Source organism: Sus scrofa, chromosome 1 (genome assembly GCF_054392235.1).
Source record: "Sus scrofa isolate SSC_HxYL_T2T_F1_AM1 chromosome 1, Sscrofa_HxYL_maternal_Yorkshire_Landrace_v2.0, whole genome shotgun sequence".
NCBI lineage: Eukaryota > Metazoa > Chordata > Mammalia > Artiodactyla > Suidae > Sus > Sus scrofa.
This window is the reverse complement of record NC_139383.1, coordinates 152,168,160-152,189,183: the sequence shown is the minus strand read 5'-3', so window position 1 is coordinate 152,189,183 and position 21,024 is coordinate 152,168,160. Positions and strand designations below refer to the sequence as shown.

At 72.1% G+C, this 21,024-nt stretch overlaps 8 non-coding genes across 8 annotated transcripts; all 8 read left to right on the top strand.

Moving 5' to 3' along the window:
• Positions 1–340: 340 nt before the first annotated feature.
• On the top strand, positions 341–434 carry LOC146406736 (small nucleolar RNA SNORD116). The gene has a single exon (XR_014834511.1). It is a non-coding gene; the product is annotated as a small nucleolar RNA SNORD116 (small nucleolar RNA).
• Positions 435–3,049: 2,615 nt separating this feature from the next.
• Positions 3,050–3,143, top strand: LOC146406735 (small nucleolar RNA SNORD116). Its single transcript, XR_014834119.1, has one exon. It is a non-coding gene; the product is annotated as a small nucleolar RNA SNORD116 (small nucleolar RNA).
• A 2,622-nt stretch (positions 3,144–5,765) lies between these two features.
• Positions 5,766–5,859, top strand: LOC146406734 (small nucleolar RNA SNORD116). The gene has a single exon (XR_014834491.1). It is a non-coding gene; the product is annotated as a small nucleolar RNA SNORD116 (small nucleolar RNA).
• A 2,614-nt stretch (positions 5,860–8,473) lies between these two features.
• Positions 8,474–8,567, top strand: LOC146406733 (small nucleolar RNA SNORD116). The gene has a single exon (XR_014834508.1). It is a non-coding gene; the product is annotated as a small nucleolar RNA SNORD116 (small nucleolar RNA).
• Positions 8,568–11,182: 2,615 nt separating this feature from the next.
• On the top strand, positions 11,183–11,276 carry LOC146406732 (small nucleolar RNA SNORD116). Its single transcript, XR_014834111.1, has one exon. It is a non-coding gene; the product is annotated as a small nucleolar RNA SNORD116 (small nucleolar RNA).
• Positions 11,277–13,891: 2,615 nt separating this feature from the next.
• LOC146406731 (small nucleolar RNA SNORD116) lies at positions 13,892–13,985 on the top strand. Its single transcript, XR_014834506.1, has one exon. It is a non-coding gene; the product is annotated as a small nucleolar RNA SNORD116 (small nucleolar RNA).
• Positions 13,986–16,600: 2,615 nt separating this feature from the next.
• Positions 16,601–16,693, top strand: LOC146406730 (small nucleolar RNA SNORD116). Its single transcript, XR_014834412.1, has one exon. It is a non-coding gene; the product is annotated as a small nucleolar RNA SNORD116 (small nucleolar RNA).
• Positions 16,694–19,310: 2,617 nt separating this feature from the next.
• Positions 19,311–19,404, top strand: LOC146406729 (small nucleolar RNA SNORD116). The gene has a single exon (XR_014834465.1). It is a non-coding gene; the product is annotated as a small nucleolar RNA SNORD116 (small nucleolar RNA).
• The last annotated feature ends 1,620 nt before the right edge of the window (positions 19,405–21,024 follow it).

Genomic DNA, 21,024 nt, shown 5'->3' with positions numbered 1-21,024 from the left:
AGACGGAGGCCAGCGCGGGGAGCGGAAGCCGGAGCCTGTCGGGAGCGACCCCGGATAGGCCAGTCCCTCCTGCCGGAGGGAGGCGTGTTGGCGTGCGGCCGGTGGCGGGATCGATGGCCACCTGTTAGGCGATGGTAAGCGGCAGTGGCCTGCGCCAAGGTAGCCCCCGGGGGGCGGTGTGTGGCGCCCGGACCCGCACCCTCTGCTCCCGGGGGTGGAGCTGACCTGCTTGCCCGCGGTTGGGCTCGGGAGCCTGCGGGCCGCGGCCAGGAGGGAGCTGGCTGGCCGTCCCGGCGGTGGGGGCTGTGGCGGTGGCCGTCCCGCGGGTGTGCCCGTGCTCGGATCGATGATGACACCCACAAACGCATTCCTTGGAAAATCTGAACAAAATGAGTGAGAACTCACTACCGTCTCCTCATCCCAAACTGAAGTCCGGCACGTGGCTCCCACAGGGGCCGTCGGGGGAGGGTCCCGTTGCCTTGGCTCCCTTGGGTGCGTGCAGCCCTGGGGCGCAGGTGGGGGCAGGCAGGCCTCCGGTGGCCCCGGAGGGCCATGGGGAGAGGAGCCTTGGGGCTGGCCTCCTCGAGGGCAGCCCCGGTGCCCCGGGGCCACGGTGCCCGGCGGGAAAGCCTTGGGAGTGGCAGGCCCAGTGTGGGGTGGGCTGCCTGCGGTGTGTGTGAGCGCCGCTGGGCTCTGAGGCCTGCGGCTGCCTCCTTGAGGCCTCCGCGGGGTCCTGCCCGCGGTGTCGGGCGCAGAGGGTGTCTGTAGGTTGCGGGTGAGCAGCGGGGGCCTTGGCCTCGGCGGGACTGCCGACCCAGGTTCTGGTGGGGAGAGAGGAGGCAGGCCGGGGGGCCTTGCCGAGATGGCCGTTTGGGCGGGGTCGGACGCCTTGGCCTGGGCCTTCACGGGGTCGGCGGGGCTGCCAGTGCCTTTCCCTCGCAGAGTCCTTGGTGGTCATCGAGAACCCTGGAGCCCCTGCGGCATTTCCCAGAGACGTGGAGGCGGTGGGCGCCAGGTGGTCCTGGGCGGGGCCGAGTCCGCCTCGGACTGGGGTCGAGAGAAGTGCAGGAGGGCCAGAGGTCCTGGGCCAGTGTGCGCAGAGCACCGTGAGGGGGAGTGTTGGGTGCCCGGGGCGGCAGTGCCTTCAGGGCGGCCTGGGCTATGATGTGGGATATCCTCAGAGATTTGGGCGGCGCGTGGAAGGCAGGACAGAGGGGTCCCGGGCACGTGAATGGGAGCTGGGTGCCTGTGCCCTGGCCGGTCATGGGTGCCGGCGGGGCATAGAAGTGTGAGCCCGCGGCCAGCTCCCGGGGCCGCTAAGGTGTCCACACACGGGGCTGGGCATTGAGGCCGTGCGGCGCCCCTGCCCTGGCTGAGGCCGTGTTCCCGGGGAGGGAGGACAGGGAGTTGCGCAGTGGGAGGCAGTGTGAGGTTGATACCCAGCAGAGCTAGCCACGCCTGCGGACTGGAGCCCAGCCGAGCTGGTGCCGGGCGGGAGCTGGTGGCAAGGAGGGAGTCTGCTGTGGAGGAAAGGGGGCAGGTGGCGGCGGAAGGGGCGTGAGTTTCGGTGCGAGGGTCCCGCTGGGCCCAGGGTCTGGTGCGTCTCCCGTGGAGATGCTGGTGCTGGAGTTAGGGAGGCCTGGGTGTGCATGGGTGTGCCACGCAAAGGAGAGGGTGCCATGGGGCCCAGCGGGCCTTCCGGTGCTGGCGGCGGGGCTGTGGCGTGTGCCTTGCGTGGGGCCCGAGCGCCCAACTGGTGGCAGGCTCCGGGCGCCCGGCGGCAGGCGGTCTGTGCGGGTTGCGTTGTGTCCGGTGGACAGGCGGCAGCCGTGGGGCGGGGTTTGGGGCAGGCAGGCCTCCGGTGTCCCCAGAGTGCCCCGGGGAGACCTGCCTGAGGGACCCAGGTCCCGCGCGCCAGGGGGCCTGGTGTGGCGGGCCTGGAGGGTGAAGGGCGAGCGACCCGAGCCCACAGCCTGGCGGCAGGGGACGCCCCTGGCCATTGGCGGTCAGGGCGAGGTGCGGCCCTGCGGGGTCTCGCCCAGGCTCCAGGGCCCTTGGGGTCCCGGAGGGTCCAGCAGAAGGGTCTGTGTTTTGCCCGGGGTCCTGAGAGCGTGCTGGGGATAGCAGGGGTGGAGTGCAGGTGTGCCCATGGGCGCCCCGGGTCCAGGGCCCGCGGAGCCGCTCTCGGGGCGGAGACCTTGCCCCCAGGGGCACGTCAGCGGTCCTGAGGTGAGGCTCCTGCAGAGCACTCTGGGCCGCGTGTGTCTCTCCCTGCGTGGGCAGGCAGTGTCGGTGGCCGGAGCGAGGGTGTTTTCCCATCGGGGTGAGAGGGAGAGCCCCAGGGTGGGCCTGGGGGCGGAATCGGACTCGGGGTTGGGGTGGACTCTTCTGAAGCTGGGAGGGGTGCGGGTGGGCAGGGCCTTAGGGAGCCTGAGGGAGGCGCGGTTCCTGGGGGAAGGGTGTGGCGAGGCGGCGGCAGCCCGCGTGGCGCTGTGGCGCCCCAGCGAAGGGGCAGTGCTGGCCACTCGTGTGGCCCTTTGGCTGCTGGCACCCAGTGAGAGGGGGGAGGCCAGGGACAGGTGGCAGCCAGGCTGCCCACAGGCCCTGGGCGGTGGGGGGCCCGGCCCCTGTGCCTTGGGCAGCCTGGCCCCTTGCTGAGGCGTGCTTGCGCGTGTCCGTTGTCGCCCTCACCCAGCTGCTGCGGCGGAGAGACGGAGGCCAGCGCGGGGAGCGGAAGCCGGAGCCTGTCGGGAGCGACCCCGGGAAGGCCAGTCCCTCCTGCCGGAGGGAGGCGTGTTGGCGTGCGGCCGGTGGCGGGATCGATGGCCACCTGGTAGGCGATGGTAAGCGGCAGTGGCCTGCGCCAAGGTAGCCCCCGGGGGGCGGTGTGTGGCGCCCGGACCCGCACCCTCTGCTCCCGGGGGTGGAGCTGACCTGCTTGCCCGCGGTTGGGCTCGGGAGCCTGCGGGCCGCGGCCAGGAGGGAGCTGGCTGGCCGTCCCGGCGGTGGGGGCTGTGGCGGTGGCCGTCCCGCGGGTGTGCCCGTGCTCGGATCGATGATGACACCCACAAACGCATTCCTTGGAAAATCTGAACAAAATGAGTGAGAACTCACTACCGTCTCCTCATCGCAAACTGAGGTCCGGCACGTGGCTCCCACAGGGGCCGTCGGGGGAGGGTCCCGTTGCCTTGGCTCCCTTGGGTGCGTGCAGCCCTGGGGCGCAGGTGGGGGCAGGCAGGCCTCCGGTGGCCCCGGAGGGCCATGGGGAGAGGAGCCTTGGGGCTGGCCTCCTCGAGGGCAGCCCCGGGGCCCCGGGGCCCCGGTGCCCGACGGGAAAGCCTTGGGAGTGGCAGGCCCAGTGTGGGGTGGGCTGCCTGCGGTGTGTGTGAGCGCCGCTGGGCTCTCAGGCCTGCGGCTACCTCCTTGAGGCCTCCGCGGGGTCCTGCCCGCGGTGTCGGGCGCAGAGGGTGTCTGTAGGTTGCGGGTGAGCAGCGGGGGCCTTGGCCTCAGCGGGACTGCCGACCCAGGTTCTGGTGGGGAGAGAGGAGGCAGGCCGGGGGGCCTTGCCGAGATGGCCGTTTGGGCGGGGTCGGACGCCTTGGCCTGGGCCTTCACGGGGTCGGCGGGGCTGCCAGTGCCTTTCCCTCGCAGAGTCCTTGGTGGTCATCGAGAACCCTGGAGCCCCTGCGGCATTTCCCAGAGACGTGGAGGCGGTGGGCGCCAGGTGGTCCTGGGCGGGGCCGAGTCCGCCTCGGACTTGGGTCGAGAGAAGTGCAGGAGGGCCAGAGGTCCTGGGCCAGTGTGCGCAGAGCACCGTGAGGGGGAGTGTTGGGTGCCCGGGGCGGCAGTGCCTTCAGGGCGGCCTGGGCTATGATGTGGGATATCCTCAGAGATTTGGGCGGCGCGTGGAAGGCAGGACGGAGGGGTCCCGGGCACGTGAATGGGAGCTGGGTGCCTGTGCCCTGGCCGGTCATGGGTGCCGGCGGGGCATAGAAGTGTGAGCCCGCGGCCAGCTCCCGGGGCCGCTAAGGTGTCCACACACGGGGCTGGGCATTGAGGCCGTGCGGCGCCCCTGCCCTGGCTGAGGCCGTGTTCCCGGGGAGGGAGGACAGGGAGTTGCGCAGTGGGAGGCAGTGTGAGGTTGATACCCAGCAGAGCTAGCCACGCCTGCGGACTGGAGCCCAGCCGAGCTGGTGCCGGGCGGGAGCTGGTGGCAAGGAGGGAGTCTGCTGTGGAGGAAAGGGGGCAGGTGGCGGCGGAAGGAGCGTGAGGGCGTGAGTTTCGGTGCGAGGGTCCCGCTGGGCCCAGGGTCTAGTGCGTCTCCCGTGGAGATGCTGGTGCTGGAGTTAGGGAGGCCTGGGTGTGCATGGGTGTGCCACGCAAAGGAGAGGGTGCCATGGGGCCCGGCGGGCCTTCCGGTGCTGGCGGCGGGGCTGTGGCGTGTGCCTTGCGTGGGGCCCGAGCGCCCAACTGGTGGCAGGCTCCCGCGCCCGGCGGCAGGCGGTCTGTGCGGGTTGCGTTGTGTCCGGTGGACAGGCGGCAGCCGTGGGGCGGGGTTTGGGGCAGGCAGGCCTCCGGTGTCCCCAGAGTGCCCCGGGGAGACCTGCCTGAGGGACCCAGGTCCCGCGCGCCAGGGGGCCTGGTGTGGCGGGCCTGGAGGGTGAAGGGCGAGCGACCCGAGCCCACAGCCTGGCGGCAGGGGACGCCCCTGGCCATTGGCGGTCAGGGCGAGGTGCGGCCCTGCGGGGTCTCGCCCAGGCTCCAGGGCCCTTGGGGTCCCGGAGGTTCCAGCAGAAGGGTCTGTGTTTTGCCCGGGGTCCTGAGAGCGTGCTGGGGATAGCAGGGGTGGAGTGCAGGTGTGCCCATGGGCGCCCCGGGTCCAGGGCCCGCGGAGCCGCTCTCGGGGCGGAGACCTTGCCCCCAGGGGCACGTCAGCGGTCCTGAGGTGAGGCTCCTGCAGAGCACTCTGGGCCGCGTGTGTCTCTCCCTGCGTGGGCAGGCAGTGTCGGTGGCCGGAGCGAGGGTGTTTTCCCATCGGGGTGAGAGGGAGAGCCCCAGGGTGGGCCTGGGGGCGGAATCGGACTCGGGGTTGGGGTGGACTCTTCTGAAGCTGGGAGGGGTGCGGGTGGGCAGGGCCTTAGGGAGCCTGAGGGAGGCGCGGTTCCTGGGGGAAGGGTGTGGCGAGGCGGCGGCAGCCCGCGTCGCGCTGTGGCGCCCCAGCGAAGGGGCAGTGCTGGCCACTCGTGTGGCCCTTTGGCTGCTGGCACCCAGTGAGAGGGGGGAGGCCAGGGACAGGTGGCAGCCAGGCTGCCCACAGGCCCTGGGCGGTGGGGGGCCCGGCCCCTGTGCCTTGGGCAGCCTGGCCCCTTGCTGAGGCGTGCTTGCGCGTGTCCGTTGTCGCCCTCACCCAGCTGCTGCGGCGGAGAGACGGAGGCCAGCGCGGGGAGCGGAAGCCGGAGCCTGTCGGGAGCGACCCCGGGAAGGCCAGTCCCTCCTGCCGGAGGGAGGCGTGTTGGCGTGCGGCCGGTGGCGGGATCGATGGCCACCTGGTAGGCGATGGTAAGCGGCAGTGGCCTGCGCCAAGGTAGCCCCCGGGGGGCGGTGTGTGGCGCCCGGACCCGCACCCTCTGCTCCCGGGGGTGGAGCTGACCTGCTTGCCCGCGGTTGGGCTCGGGAGCCTGCGGGCCGCGGCCAGGAGGGAGCTGGCTGGCCGTCCCGGCGGTGGGGGCTGTGGCGGTGGCCGTCCCGCGGGTGTGCCCGTGCTCGGATCGATGATGACACCCACAAACGCATTCCTTGGAAAATCTGAACAAAATGAGTGAGAACTCACTACCGTCTCCCCATCCCAAACTGAAGTCCGGCACGTGGCTCCCACAGGGGCCGTCGGGGGAGGGTCCCGTTGCCTTGGCTCCCTTGGGTGCGTGCAGCCCTGGGGCGCAGGTGGGGGCAGGCAGGCCTCCGGTGGCCCCGGAGGGCCATGGGGAGAGGAGCCTTGGGGCTGGCCTCCTCGAGGGCAGCCCCGGGGCCCCGGGGCCCCGGTGCCCGACGGGAAAGCCTTGGGAGTGGCAGGCCAGTGTGGGGTGGGCTGCCTGCGGTGTGTGTGAGCGCCGCTGGGCTCTGAGGCCTGCGGCTGCCTCCTTGAGGCCTCCGCGGGGTCCTGCCCGCGGTGTCGGGCGCAGAGGGTGTCTGTAGGTTGCGGGTGAGCAGCGGGGGCCTTGGCCTCGGCGGGACTGCCGACCCAGGTTCTGGTGGGGAGAGAGGAGGCAGGCCGGGGGGCCTTGCCGAGATGGCCGTTTGGGCGGGGTCGGACGCCTTGGCCTGGGCCTTCACGGGGTCGGCAGGGCTGCCAGTGCCTTTCCCTCGCAGAGTCCTTGGTGGTCATCGAGAACCCTGGAGCCCCTGCGGCATTTCCCAGAGACGTGGAGGCGGTGGGTGACAGGTGGTCCTGGGCGGTGCCGAGTCGGCCGCGGACTGGGGTCGAGAGAAGTGCAGGAGGGCCAGAGGTCCTGGGCCAGTGTGCGCAGAGCACCGTGAGGGGGAGTGTTGGGTGCCCGGGGCGGCAGTGCCTTCAGGGCGGCCTGGGCTATGATGTGGGATATCCTCAGAGATTTGGGCGGCGCGTGGAAGGCAGGACGGAGGGGTCCCGGGCACGTGAATGGGAGCTGGGTGCCTGTGCGCTGGCCGGTCATGGGTGCCGGCGGGGCATAGAAGTGTGAGCCCGCGGCCAGCTCCCGGGGCCGCTAAGGTGTCCACACACGGGGCTGGGCATTGAGGCCGTGCGGCGCCCCTGCCCTGGCTGAGGCCGTGTTCCCGGGGAGGGAGGACAGGGAGTTGCGCAGTGGGAGGCAGTGTGAGGTTGATACCCAGCAGAGCTAGCCACGCCTGCGGACTGGAGCCCAGCCGAGCTGGTGCCGGGCGGGAGCTGGTGGCAAGGAGGGAGTCTGCTGTGGAGGAAAGGGGGCAGGTGGCGGCGGAAGGGGCGTGAGTTTCGGTGCGAGGGTCCCGCTGGGCCCAGGGTCTGGTGCGTCTCCCGTGGAGATGCTGGTGCTGGAGTTAGGGAGGCCTGGGTGTGCATGGGTGTGCCACGCAAAGGAGAGGGTGCCATGGGGCCCGGCGGGCCTTCCGGTGCTGGCAGCGGGGCTGTGGCGTGTGCCTTGCGTGGGGCCCGAGCGCCCAACTGGTGGCAGGCTCCGGGCGCCCGGCGGCAGGCGGTCTGTGCGGGTTGCGTTGTGTCCGGTGGACAGGCGGCAGCCGTGGGGCGGGGTTTGGGGCAGGCAGGCCTCCGGTGTCCCCAGAGTGCCCCGGGGAGACCTGCCTGAGGGACCCAGGTCCCGCGCGCCAGGGGGCCTGGTGTGGCGGGCCTGGAGGGTGAAGGGCGAGCGACCCGAGCCCACAGCCTGGCGGCAGGGGACGCCCCTGGCCATTGGCGGTCAGGGCGAGGTGCGGCCCTGCGGGGTCTCGCCCAGGCTCCAGGGCCCTTGGGGTCCCGGAGGGTCCAGCAGAAGGGTCTGTGTTTTGCCCGGGGTCCTGAGAGCGTGCTGGGGATAGCAGGGGTGGAGTGCAGGTGTGCCCATGGGCGCCCCGGGTCCAGGGCCCGCGGAGCCGCTCTCGGGGCGGAGACCTTGCCCCCAGGGGCACGTCAGCGGTCCTGAGGTGAGGCTCCTGCAGAGCACTCTGGGCCGCGTGTGTCTCTCCCTGCGTGGGCAGGCAGTGTCGGTGGCCGGAGCGAGGGTGTTTTCCCATCGGGGTGAGAGGGAGAGCCCCAGGGTGGGCCTGGGGGCGGAATCGGACTCGGGGTTGGGGTGGACTCTTCTGAAGCTGGGAGGGGTGCGGGTGGGCAGGGCCTTAGGGAGCCTGAGGGAGGCGCGGTTCCTGGGGGAAGGGTGTGGCGAGGCGGCGGCAGCCCGCGTCGCGCTGTGGCGCCCCAGCGAAGGGGCAGTGCTGGCCACTCGTGTGGCCCTTTGGCTGCTGGCACCCAGTGAGAGGGGGGAGGCCAGGGACAGGTGGCAGCCAGGCTGCCCACAGGCCCTGGGCGGTGGGGGGCCCGGCCCCTGTGCCTTGGGCAGCCTGGCCCCTTGCTGAGGCGTGCTTGCGCGTGTCCGTTGTCGCCCTCACCCAGCTGCTACGGCGGAGAGACGGAGGCCAGCGCGGGGAGCGGAAGCCGGAGCCTGTCGGGAGCGACCCCGGGAAGGCCAGTCCCTCCTGCCGGAGGGAGGCGTGTTGGCGTGCGGCCGGTGGCGGGATCGATGGCCACCTGTTAGGCGATGGTAAGCGGCAGTGGCCTGCGCCAAGGTAGCCCCCGGGGGGCGGTGTGTGGCGCCCGGACCCGCACCCTCTGCTCCCGGGGGTGGAGCTGACCTGCTTGCCCGCGGTTGGGCTCGGGAGCCTGCGGGCCGCGGCCAGGAGGGAGCTGGCTGGCCGTCCCGGCGGTGGGGGCTGTGGCGGTGGCCGTCCCGCGGGTGTGCCCGTGCTCGGATCGATGATGACACCCACAAACGCATTCCTTGGAAAATCTGAACAAAATGAGTGAGAACTCACTACCGTCTCCTCATCCCAAACTGAAGTCCGGCACGTGGCTCCCACAGGGGCCGTCGGGGGAGGGTCCCGTTGCCTTGGCTCCCTTGGGTGCGTGCAGCCCTGGGGCGCAGGTGGGGGCAGGCAGGCCTCCGGTGGCCCCGGAGGGCCATGGGGAGAGGAGCCTTGGGGCTGGCCTCCTCGAGGGCAGCCCCGGGGCCCCGGGGCCACGGTGCCCGACGGGAAAGCCTTGGGAGTGGCAGGCCCAGTGTGGGGTGGGCTGCCTGCGGTGTGTGTGAGCGCCGCTGGGCTCTCAGGCCTGCGGCTGCCTCCTTGAGGCCTCCGCGGGGTCCTGCCCGCGGTGTCGGGCGCAGAGGGTGTCTGTAGGTTGCGGGTGAGCAGCGGGGGCCTTGGCCTCGGCGGGACTGCCGACCCAGGTTCTGGTGGGGAGAGAGGAGGCAGGCCGGGGGGCCTTGCCGAGATGGCCGTTTGGGCGGGGTCGGACGCCTTGGCCTGGGCCTTCACGGGGTCGGCGGGGCTGCCAGTGCCTTTCCCTCGCAGAGTCCTTGGTGGTCATCGAGAACCCTGGAGCCCCTGCGGCATTTCCCAGAGACGTGGAGGCGGTGGGCGCCAGGTGGTCCTGGGCGGGGCCGAGTCCGCCGCGGACTGGGGTCGAGAGAAGTGCAGGAGGGCCAGAGGTCCTGGGCCAGTGTGCGCAGAGCACCGTGAGGGGGAGTGTTGGGTGCCCGGGGCGGCAGTGCCTTCAGGGCGGCCTGGGCTATGATGTGGGATATCCTCAGAGATTTGGGCGGCGCGTGGAAGGCAGGACAGAGGGGTCCCGGGCACGTGAATGGGAGCTGGGTGCCTGTGCCCTGGCCGGTCATGGGTGCCGGCGGGGCATAGAAGTGTGAGCCGGCGGCCAGCTCCCGGGGCCGCTAAGGTGTCCACACACGGGGCTGGGCATTGAGGCCGTGCGGCGCCCCTGCCCTGGCTGAGGCCGTGTTCCCGGGGAGGGAGGACAGGGAGTTGCGCAGTGGGAGGCAGTGTGAGGTTGATACCCAGCAGAGCTAGCCACGCCTGCGGACTGGAGCCCAGCCGAGCTGGTGCCGGGCGGGAGCTGGTGGCAAGGAGGGAGTCTGCTGTGGAGGAAAGGGGGCAGGTGGCGGCGGAAGGGGCGTGAGTTTCGGTGCGAGGGTCCCGCTGGGCCCAGGGTCTGGTGCGTCTCCCGTGGAGATGCTGGTGCTGGAGTTAGGGAGGCCTGGGTGTGCATGGGTGTGCCACGCAAAGGAGAGGGTGCCATGGGGCCCAGCGGGCCTTCCGGTGCTGGCGGCGGGGCTGTGGCGTGTGCCTTGCGTGGGGCCCGAGCGCCCAACTGGTGGCAGGCTCCGGGCGCCCGGCGGCAGGCGGTCTGTGCGGGTTGCGTTGTGTCCGGTGGACAGGCGGCAGCCGTGGGGCGGGGTTTGGGGCAGGCAGGCCTCCGGTGTCCCCAGAGTGCCCCGGGGAGACCTGCCTGAGGGACCCAGGTCCCGCGCGCCAGGGGGCCTGGTGTGGCGGGCCTGGAGGGTGAAGGGCGAGCGACCCGAGCCCACAGCCTGGCGGCAGGGGACGCCCCTGGCCATTGGCGGTCAGGGCGAGGTGCGGCCCTGCGGGGTCTCGCCCAGGCTCCAGGGCCCTTGGGGTCCCGGAGGGTCCAGCAGAAGGGTCTGTGTTTTGCCCGGGGTCCTGAGAGCGTGCTGGGGATAGCAGGGGTGGAGTGCAGGTGTGCCCATGGGCGCCCCGGGTCCAGGGCCCGCGGAGCCGCTCTCGGGGCGGAGACCTTGCCCCCAGGGGCACGTCAGCGGTCCTGAGGTGAGGCTCCTGCAGAGCACTCTGGGCCGCGTGTGTCTCTCCCTGCGTGGGCAGGCAGTGTCGGTGGCCGGAGCGAGGGTGTTTTCCCATCGGGGTGAGAGGGAGAGCCCCAGGGTGGGCCTGGGGGCGGAATCGGACTCGGGGTTGGGGTGGACTCTTCTGAAGCTGGGAGGGGTGCGGGTGGGCAGGGCCTTAGGGAGCCTGAGGGAGGCGCGGTTCCTGGGGGAAGGGTGTGGCGAGGCGGCGGCAGCCCGCGTCGCGCTGTGGCGCCCCAGCGAAGGGGCAGTGCTGGCCACTCGTGTGGCCCTTTGGCTGCTGGCACCCAGTGAGAGGGGGGAGGCCAGGGACAGGTGGCAGCCAGGCTGCCCACAGGCCCTGGGCGGTGGGGGGCCCGGCCCCTGTGCCTTGGGCAGCCTGGCCCCTTGCTGAGGCGTGCTTGCGCGTGTCCGTTGTCGCCCTCACCCAGCTGCTGCGGCGGAGAGACGGAGGCCAGCGCGGGGAGCGGAAGCCGGAGCCTGTCGGGAGCGACCCCGGGAAGGCCAGTCCCTCCTGCCGGAGGGAGGCGTGTTGGCGTGCGGCCGGTGGCGGGATCGATGGCCACCTGGTAGGCGATGGTAAGCGGCAGTGGCCTGCGCCAAGGTAGCCCCCGGGGGGCGGTGTGTGGCGCCCGGACCCGCACCCTCTGCTCCCGGGGGTGGAGCTGACCTGCTTGCCCGCGGTTGGGCTCGGGAGCCTGCGGGCCGCGGCCAGGAGGGAGCTGGCTGGCCGTCCCGGCGGTGGGGGCTGTGGCGGTGGCCGTCCCGCGGGTGTGCCCGTGCTCGGATCGATGATGACACCCACAAACGCATTCCTTGGAAAATCTGAACAAAATGAGTGAGAACTCACTACCGTCTCCTCATCGCAAACTGAGGTCCGGCACGTGGCTCCCACAGGGGCCGTCGGGGGAGGGTCCCGTTGCCTTGGCTCCCTTGGGTGCGTGCAGCCCTGGGGCGCAGGTGGGGGCAGGCAGGCCTCCAGTGGCCCCGGAGGGCCATGGGGAGAGGAGCCTTGGGGCTGGCCTCCTCGAGTGCAGCCCCGGGGCCCCGGGGCCACGGTGCCCGACGGGAAAGCCTTGGGAGTGGCAGGCCCAGTGTGGGGTGGGCTGCCTGCGGTGTGTGTGAGCGCCGCTGGGCTCTCAGGCCTGCGGCTGCCTCCTTGAGGCCTCCGCGGGGTCCTGCCCGCGGTGTCGGGCGCAGAGGGTGTCTGTAGGTTGCGGGTGAGCAGCGGGGGCCTTGGCCTCGGCGGGACTGCCGACCCAGGTTCTGGTGGGGAGAGAGGAGGCAGGCCGGGGGGCCTTGCCGAGATGGCCGTTTGGGCGGGGTCGGACGCCTTGGCCTGGGCCTTCACGGGGTCGGTGGGGCTGCCAGTGCCTGTCCCTCGCAGAGTCCTTGGTGGTCATCGAGAACCCTGGAGCCCCTGCGGCATTTCCCAGAGACGTGGAGGCGGTGGGTGACAGGTGGTCCTGGGCGGTGCCGAGTCGGCCGCGGACTGGGGTCGAGAGAAGTGCAGGAGGGCCAGAGGTCCTGGGCCAGTGTGCGCAGAGCACCGTGAGGGGGAGTGTTGGGTGCCCGGGGCGGCAGTGCCTTCAGGGCGGCCTGGGCTATGATGTGGGATATCCTCAGAGATTTGGGCGGCGCGTGGAAGGCAGGACGGAGGGGTCCCGGGCACGTGAATGGGAGCTGGGTGCCTGTGCCCTGGCCGGTCATGGGTGCCGGCGGGCCATAGAAGTGTGAGCCCGCGGCCAGCTCCCGGGGCCGCTAAGGTGTCCACACACGGGGCTGGGCATTGAGGCCGTGCGGCGCCCCTGCCCTGGCTGAGGCCGTGTTCCCGGGGAGGGAGGACAGGGAGTTGCGCAGTGGGAGGCAGTGTGAGGTTGATATCCAGCAGAGCTAGCCACGCCTGCGGACTGGAGCCCAGCCGAGCTGGTGCCGGGCGGGAGCTGGTGGCAAGGAGGGAGTCTGCTGTGGAGGAAAGGGGGCAGGTGGCGGCGGAAGGGGCGTGAGTTTCGGTGCGAGGGTCCCGCTGGGCCCAGGGTCTGGTGCGTCTCCCGTGGAGATGCTGGTGCTGGAGTTAGGGAGGCCTGGGTGTGCATGGGTGTGCCACGCAAAGGAGAGGGTGCCATGGGGCCCGGCGGGCCTTCCGGTGCTGGCGGCGGGGCTGTGGCGTGTGCCTTGCGTGGGGCCCGAGCGCCCAACTGGTGGCAGGCTCCGGGCGCCCGGCGGCAGGCGGTCTGTGCGGGTTGCGTTGTGTCCGGTGGACAGGCGGCAGCCGTGGGGCGGGGTTTGGGGCAGGCAGGCCTCCGGTGTCCCCAGAGTGCCCCGGGGAGACCTGCCTGAGGGACCCAGGTCCCGCGCGCCAGGGGGCCTGGTGTGGCGGGCCTGGAGGGTGAAGGGCGAGCGACCCGAGCCCACAGCCTGGCGGCAGGGGACGCCCCTGGCCATTGGCGGTCAGGGCGAGGTGCGGCCCTGCGGGGTCTCGCCCAGGCTCCAGGGCCCTTGGGGTCCCGGAGGGTCCAGCAGAAGGGTCTGTGTTTTGCCCGGGGTCCTGAGAGCGTGCTGGGGATAGCAGGGGTGGAGTGCAGGTGTGCCCATGGGCGCCCCGGGTCCAGGGCCCGCGGAGCCGCTCTCGGGGCGGAGACCTTGCCCCCAGGGGCACGTCAGCGGTCCTGAGGTGAGGCTCCTGCAGAGCACTCTGGGCCGCGTGTGTCTCTCCCTGCGTGGGCAGGCAGTGTCGGTGGCCGGAGCGAGGGTGTTTTCCCATCGGGGTGAGAGGGAGAGCCCCAGGGTGGGCCTGGGGGCGGAATCGGACTCGGGGTTGGGGTGGACTCTTCTGAAGCTGGGAGGGGTGCGGGTGGGCAGGGCCTTAGGGAGCCTGAGGGAGGCGCGGTTCCTGGGGGAAGGGTGTGGCGAGGCGGCGGCAGCCCGCGTCGCGCTGTGGCGCCCCAGCGAAGGGGCAGTGCTGGCCACTCGTGTGGCCCTTTGGCTGCTGGCACCCAGTGAGAGGGGGGAGGCCAGGGACAGGTGGCAGCCAGGCTGCCCACAGGCCCTGGGCGGTGGGGGGCCCGGCCCCTGTGCCTTGGGCAGCCTGGCCCCTTGCTGAGGCGTGCTTGCGCGTGTCCGTTGTCGCCCTCACCCAGCTGCTACGGCGGAGAGACGGAGGCCAGCGCGGGGAGCGGAAGCCGGAGCCTGTCGGGAGCGACCCCGGGAAGGCCAGTCCCTCCTGCCGGAGGGAGGCGTGTTGGCGTGCGGCCGGTGGCGGGATCGATGGCCACCTGTTAGGCGATGGTAAGCGGCAGTGGCCTGCGCCAAGGTAGCCCCCGGGGGGCGGTGTGTGGCGCCCGGACCCGCACCCTCTGCTCCCGGGGGTGGAGCTGACCTGCTTGCCCGCGGTTGGGCTCGGGAGCCTGCGGGCCGCGGCCAGGAGGGAGCTGGCTGGCCGTCCCGGCGGTGGGGGCTGTGGCGGTGGCCGTCCCGCGGGTGTGCCCGTGCTCGGATCGATGATGACACCCACAAACGCATTCCTTGGAAAATCTGAACAAAATGAGTGAGAACTCACTACCGTCTCCTCATCCCAAACTGAAGTCCGGCACGTGGCTCCCACAGGGGCCGTCGGGGGAGGGTCCCGTTGCCTTGGCTCCCTTGGGTGCGTGCAGCCCTGGGGCGCAGGTGGGGGCAGGCAGGCCTCCGGTGGCCCCGGAGGGCCATGGGGAGAGGAGCCTTGGGGCTGGCCTCCTCGAGGGCAGCCCCGGGGCCCCGGGGCCACGGTGCCCGGCGGGAAAGCCTTGGGAGTGGCAGGCCCAGTGTGGGGTGGGCTGCCTGCGGTGTGTGTGAGCGCCGCTGGGCTCTCAGGCCTGCGGCTGCCTCCTTGAGGCCTCCGCGGGGTCCTGCCCGCGGTGTCGGGCGCAGAGGGTGTCTGTAGGTTGCGGGTGAGCAGCGGGGGCCTTGGCCTCGGCGGGACTGCCGACCCAGGTTCTGGTGGGGAGAGAGGAGGCAGGCCGGGGGGCCTTGCCGAGATGGCCGTTTGGGCGGGGTCGGACGCCTTGGCCTGGGCCTTCACGGGGTCGGCGGGGCTGCCAGTGCCTTTCCCTCGCAGAGTCCTTGGTGGTCATCGAGAACCCTGGAGCCCCTGCGGCATTTCCCAGAGACGTGGAGGCGGTGGGCGCCAGGTGGTCCTGGGCGGGGCCGAGTCCGCCTCGGACTGGGGTCGAGAGAAGTGCAGGAGGGCCAGAGGTCCTGGGCCAGTGTGCGCAGAGCACCGTGAGGGGGAGTGTTGGGTGCCCGGGGCGGCAGTGCCTTCAGGGCGGCCTGGGCTATGATGTGGGATATCCTCAGAGATTTGGGCGGCGCGTGGAAGGCAGGACAGAGGGGTCCCGGGCACGTGAATGGGAGCTGGGTGCCTGTGCCCTGGCCGGTCATGGGTGCCGGCGGGGCATAGAAGTGTGAGCCCGCGGCCAGCTCCCGGGGCCGCTAAGGTGTCCACACACGGGGCTGGGCATTGAGGCCGTGCGGCGCCCCTGCCCTGGCTGAGGCCGTGTTCCCGGGGAGGGAGGACAGGGAGTTGCGCAGTGGGAGGCAGTGTGAGGTTGATACCCAGCAGAGCTAGCCACGCCTGCGGACTGGAGCCCAGCCGAGCTGGTGCCGGGCGGGAGCTGGTGGCAAGGAGGGAGTCTGCTGTGGAGGAAAGGGGGCAGGTGGCGGCGGAAGGGGCGTGAGTTTCGGTGCGAGGGTCCCGCTGGGCCCAGGGTCTGGTGCGTCTCCCGTGGAGATGCTGGTGCTGGAGTTAGGGAGGCCTGGGTGTGCATGGGTGTGCCACGCAAAGGAGAGGGTGCCATGGGGCCCAGCGGGCCTTCCGGTGCTGGCGGCGGGGCTGTGGCGTGTGCCTTGCGTGGGGCCCGAGCGCCCAACTGGTGGCAGGCTCCGGGCGCCCGGCGGCAGGCGGTCTGTGCGGGTTGCGTTGTGTCCGGTGGACAGGCGGCAGCCGTGGGGCGGGGTTTGGGGCAGGCAGGCCTCCGGTGTCCCCAGAGTGCCCCGGGGAGACCTGCCTGAGGGACCCAGGTCCCGCGCGCCAGGGGGCCTGGTGTGGCGGGCCTGGAGGGTGAAGGGCGAGCGACCCGAGCCCACAGCCTGGCGGCAGGGGACGCCCCTGGCCATTGGCGGTCAGGGCGAGGTGCGGCCCTGCGGGGTCTCGCCCAGGCTCCAGGGCCCTTGGGGTCCCGGAGGGTCCAGCAGAAGGGTCTGTGTTTTGCCCGGGGTCCTGAGAGCGTGCTGGGGATAGCAGGGGTGGAGTGCAGGTGTGCCCATGGGCGCCCCGGGTCCAGGGCCCGCGGAGCCGCTCTCGGGGCGGAGACCTTGCCCCCAGGGGCACGTCAGCGGTCCTGAGGTGAGGCTCCTGCAGAGCACTCTGGGCCGCGTGTGTCTCTCCCTGCGTGGGCAGGCAGTGTCGGTGGCCGGAGCGAGGGTGTTTTCCCATCGGGGTGAGAGGGAGAGCCCCAGGGTGGGCCTGGGGGCGGAATCGGACTCGGGGTTGGGGTGGACTCTTCTGAAGCTGGGAGGGGTGCGGGTGGGCAGGGCCTTAGGGAGCCTGAGGGAGGCGCGGTTCCTGGGGGAAGGGTGTGGCGAGGCGGCGGCAGCCCGCGTCGCGCTGTGGCGCCCCAGCGAAGGGGCAGTGCTGGCCACTCGTGTGGCCCTTTGGCTGCTGGCACCCAGTGAGAGGGGGGAGGCCAGGGACAGGTGGCAGCCAGGCTGCCCACAGGCCCTGGGCGGTGGGGGGCCCGGCCCCTGTGCCTTGGGCAGCCTGGCCCCTTGCTGAGGCGTGCTTGCGCGTGTCCGTTGTCGCCCTCACCCAGCTGCTGCGGCGGAGAGACGGAGGCCAGCGCGGGGAGCGGAAGCCGGAGCCTGTCGGGAGCGACCCCGGGAAGGCCAGTCCCTCCTGCCGGTGGGAGGCGTGTTGGCGTGCGGCCGGTGGCGGGATCGATGGCCACCTGGTAGGCGATGGTAAGCGGCAGTGGCCTGCGCCAAGGTAGCCCCCGGGGGGCGGTGTGTGGCGCCCGGACCCGCACCCTCTGCTCCCGGGGGTGGAGCTGACCTGCTTGCCCGCGGTTGGGCTCGGGAGCCTGCGGGCCGCGGCCAGGAGGGAGCTGGCTGGCCGTCCCGGCGGTGGGGGCTGTGGCGGTGGCCGTCCCGCGGGTGTGCCCGTGCTCGGATCGATGATGACACCCACAAACGCATTCCTTGGAAAATCTGAACAAAATGAGTGAGAACTCACTACCGTCTCCAATCGCAAACTGAGGTCCGGCACGTGGCTCCCACAGGGGACGTCGGGGGAGGGTCCCGTTGCCTTGGCTCCCTTGGGTGCGTGCAGCCCTGGGGCGCAGGTGGGGGCAGGCAGGCCTCCGGTGGCCCCGGAGGGCCATGGGGAGAGGAGCCTTGGGGCTGGCCTCCTCGAGGGCAGCCCCGGGGCCCCGGGGCCCCCGGTGCCCGGTGGCAAAGCCTTGGGAGTGGCAGGCCCAGTGTGGGGTGGGCTGCCTGCGGTGTGTGTGAGCGCCGCTGGGCTCTCAGGCCTGCGGCTGCCTCCTTGAGGCCTCCGCGGGGTCCTGCCCGCGGTGTCGGGCGCAGAGGGTGTCTGTAGGTTGCGGGTGAGCAGCGGGGGCCTTGGCCTCGGCGGGACTGCCGACCCAGGTTCTGGTGGGGAGAGAGGAGGCAGGCCGGGGGGCCTTGCCGAGATGGCCGTTTGGGCGGGGTCGGACGCCTTGGCCTGGGCCTTCACGGGGTCGGTGGGGCTGCCAGTGCCTGTCCCTCGCAGAGTCCTTGGTGGTCATCGAGAACCCTGGAGCCCCTGCGGCATTTCCCAGAGACGTGGAGGCGGTGGGGCGCCAGGTGGCCCTGGGCGGTGCGGAGTCGGCCGCGGACTGGGGTCGAGAGAAGTGCAGGAGGGCCAGAGGTCCTGGGCCAGTGTGCGCAGAGCACCGTGAGGGGGAGTGTTGGGTGCCCGGGGCGGCAGTGCCTTCAGGGCGGCCTGGGCTATGATGTGGGATATCCTCAGAGATTTGGGCGGCGCGTGGAAGGCAGGACGGAGGGGTCCCGGGCACGTGAATGGGAGCTGGGTGCCTGTGCCCTGGCCGGTCATGGGTGCCGGCGGGGCATAGAAGTGTGAGCCCGCGGCCAGCTCCCGGGGCCGCTAAGGTGTCCACACACGGGGCTGGGCATTGAGGCCGTGCGGCGCCTCTGCCCTGGCTGAGGCCGTGTTCCCGGGGAGGGAGGACAGGGAGTTGCGCAGTGGGAGGCAGTGTGAGGTTGATACCCAGCAGAGCTAGCCACGCCTGCGGACTGGAGCCCAGCCGAGCTGGTGCCGGGCGGGAGCTGGTGGCAAGGAGGGAGTCTGCTGTGGAGGAAAGGGGGCAGGTGGCGGCGGAAGGGGCGTGAGTTTCGGTGCGAGGGTCCCGCTGGGCCCAGGGTCTGGTGCGTCTCCCGTGGAGATGCTGGTGCTGGAGTTAGGGAGGCCTGGGTGTGCATGGGTGTGCCACGCAAAGGAGAGGGTGCCATGGGGCCCAGCGGGCCTTCCGGTGCTGGCGGCGGGGCTGTGGCGTGTGCCTTGCGTGGGGCCCGAGCGCCCAACTGGTGGCAGGCTCCGGGCGCCCGGCGGCAGGCGGTCTGTGCGGGTTGCGTTGTGTCCGGTGGACAGGCGGCAGCCGTGGGGCGGGGTTTGGGGCAGGCAGGCCTCCGGTGTCCCCAGAGTGCCCCGGGGAGACCTGCCTGAGGGACCCAGGTCCCGCGCGCCAGGGGGCCTGGTGTGGCGGGCCTGGAGGGTGAAGGGCGAGCGACCCGAGCCCACAGCCTGGCGGCAGGGGACGCCCCTGGCCATTGGCGGTCAGGGCGAGGTGCGGCCCTGCGGGGTCTCGCCCAGGCTCCAGGGCCCTTGGGGTCCCGGAGGGTCCAGCAGAAGGGTCTGTGTTTTGCCCGGGGTCCTGAGAGCGTGCTGGGGATAGCAGGGGTGGAGTGCAGGTGTGCCCATGGGCGCCCCGGGTCCAGGGCCCGCGGAGCCGCTCTCGGGGCGGAGACCTTGCCCCCAGGGGCACGTCAGCGGTCCTGAGGTGAGGCTCCTGCAGAGCACTCTGGGCCGCGTGTGTCTCTCCCTGCGTGGGCAGGCAGTGTCGGTGGCCGGAGCGAGGGTGTTTTCCCATCGGGGTGAGAGGGAGAGCCCCAGGGTGGGCCTGGGGGCGGAATCGGACTCGGGGTTGGGGTGGACTCTTCTGAAGCTGGGAGGGGTGCGGGTGGGCAGGGCCTTAGGGAGCCTGAGGGAGGCGCGGTTCCTGGGGGAAGGGTGTGGCGAGGCGGCGGCAGCCCGCGTGGCGCTGTGGCGCCCCAGGGAAGGGGCAGTGCTGGCCACTCGTGTGGCCCTTTGGCTGCTGGCACCCAGTGAGAGGGGGGAGGCCAGGGACAGGTGGCAGCCAGGCTGCCCACAGGCCCTGGGCGGTGGGGGGCCCGGCCCCTGTGCCTTGGGCAGCCTGGCCCCTTGCTGAGGCGTGCTTGCGCGTGTCCGTTGTCGCCCTCACCCAGCTGCTGCGGCGGAGAGACGGAGGCCAGCGCGGGGAGCGGAAGCCGGAGCCTGTCGGGAGCGACCCCGGGAAGGCCAGTCCCTCCTGCCGGAGGGAGGCGTGTTGGCGTGCGGCCGGTGGCGGGATCGATGGCCACCTGGTAGGCGATGGTAAGCGGCAGTGGCCTGCGCCAAGGTAGCCCCCGGGGGGCGGTGTGTGGCGCCCGGACCCGCACCCTCTGCTCCCGGGGGTGGAGCTGACCTGCTTGCCCGCGGTTGGGCTCGGGAGCCTGCGGGCCGCGGCCAGGAGGGAGCTGGCTGGCCGTCCCGGCGGTGGGGGCTGTGGCGGTGGCCGTCCCGCGGGTGTGCCCGTGCTCGGATTGATGATGACACCCACAAACGCATTCCTTGGAAAATCTGAACAAAATGAGTGAGAACTCACTACCGTCTCCTCATCGCAAACTGAGGTCCGGCACGTGGCTCCCACAGGGGCCGTCGGGGGAGGGTCCCGTTGCCTTGGCTCCCTTGGGTGCGTGCAGCCCTGGGGCGCAGGTGGGGGCAGGCAGGCCTCCGGTGGCCCCGGAGGGCCATGGGGAGAGGAGCCTTGGGGCTGGCCTCCTCGAGTGCAGCCCCGGGGCCCCGGGGCCCCGGTGCCCGACGGGAAAGCCTTGGGAGTGGCAGGCCCAGTGTGGGGTGGGCTGCCTGCGGTGTGTGTGAGCGCCGCTGGGCTCTCAGGCCTGCGGCTGCCTCCTTGAGGCCTCCGCGGGGTCCTGCCCGCGGTGTCGGGCGCAGAGGGTGTCTGTAGGTTGCGGGTGAGCAGCGGGGGCCTTGGCCTCGGCGGGACTGCCGACCCAGGTTCTGGTGGGGAGAGAGGAGGCAGGCCGGGGGGCCTTGCCGAGATGGCCGTTTGGGCGGGGTCGGACGCCTTGGCCTGGGCCTTCACGGGGTCGGTGGGGCTGCCAGTGCCTGTCCCTCGCAGAGTCCTTGGTGGTCATCGAGAACCCTGGAGCCCCTGCGGCATTTCCCAGAGACGTGGAGGCGGTGGGCGCCAGGTGGCCCTGGGCGGTGCCGAGTCGGCCGCGGACTGGGGTCGAGAGAAGTGCAGGAGGGCCAGAGGTCCTGGGCCAGTGTGCGCAGAGCACCGTGAGGGGGAGTGTTGGGTGCCCGGGGCGGCAGTGCCTTCAGGGCGGCCTGGGCTATGATGTGGGATATCCTCAGAGATTTGGGCGGCGCGTGGAAGGCAGGACGGAGGGGTCCCGGGCACGTGAATGGGAGCTGGGTGCCTGTGCCCTGGCCGGTCATGGGTGCCGGCGGGCCATAGAAGTGTGAGCCCGCGGCCAGCTCCCGGGGCCGCTAAGGTGTCCACACACGGGGCTGGGCATTGAGGCCGTGCGGCGCCCCTGCCCTGGCTGAGGCCGTGTTCCCGGGGAGGGAGGACAGGGAGTTGCGCAGTGGGAGGCAGTGTGAGGTTGATATCCAGCAGAGCTAGCCACGCCTGCGGACTGGAGCCCAGCCGAGCTGGTGCCGGGCGGGAGCTGGTGGCAAGGAGGGAGTCTGCTGTGGAGGAAAGGGGGCAGGTGGCGGCGGAAGGGGCGTGAGGGCGTGAGTTTCGGTGCGAGGGTGCCGCTGGGCCCAGGGTCTAGTGCGTCTCCCGTGGAGATGCTGGTGCTGGAGTTAGGGAGGCCTGGGTGTGCATGGGTGTGGCACGCAAAGGAGAGGGTCCCATGGGGCCCGGCGGGCCTTCCGGTGCTGGCGGCGGGGCTGTGGCGTGTGCCTTGCGTGGGGCCCGAGCGCCCAACTGGTGGCAGGCTCCGGGCGCCCGGCGGCAGGCGGTCTGTGCGGGTTGCGTTGTGTCCGGTGGACAGGCGGCAGCCGTGGGGCGGGGTTTGGGGCAGGCAGGCCTCCGGTGTCCCCAGAGTGCCCCGGGGAGACCTGCCTGAGGGACCCAGGTCCCGCGCGCCAGGGGGCCTGGTGTGGCGGGCCTGGAGGGTGAAGGGCGAGCGACCCGAGCCCACAGCCTGGCGGCAGGGGACGCCCCTGGCCATTGGCGGTCAGGGCGAGGTGCGGCCCTGCGGGGTCTCGCCCAGGCTC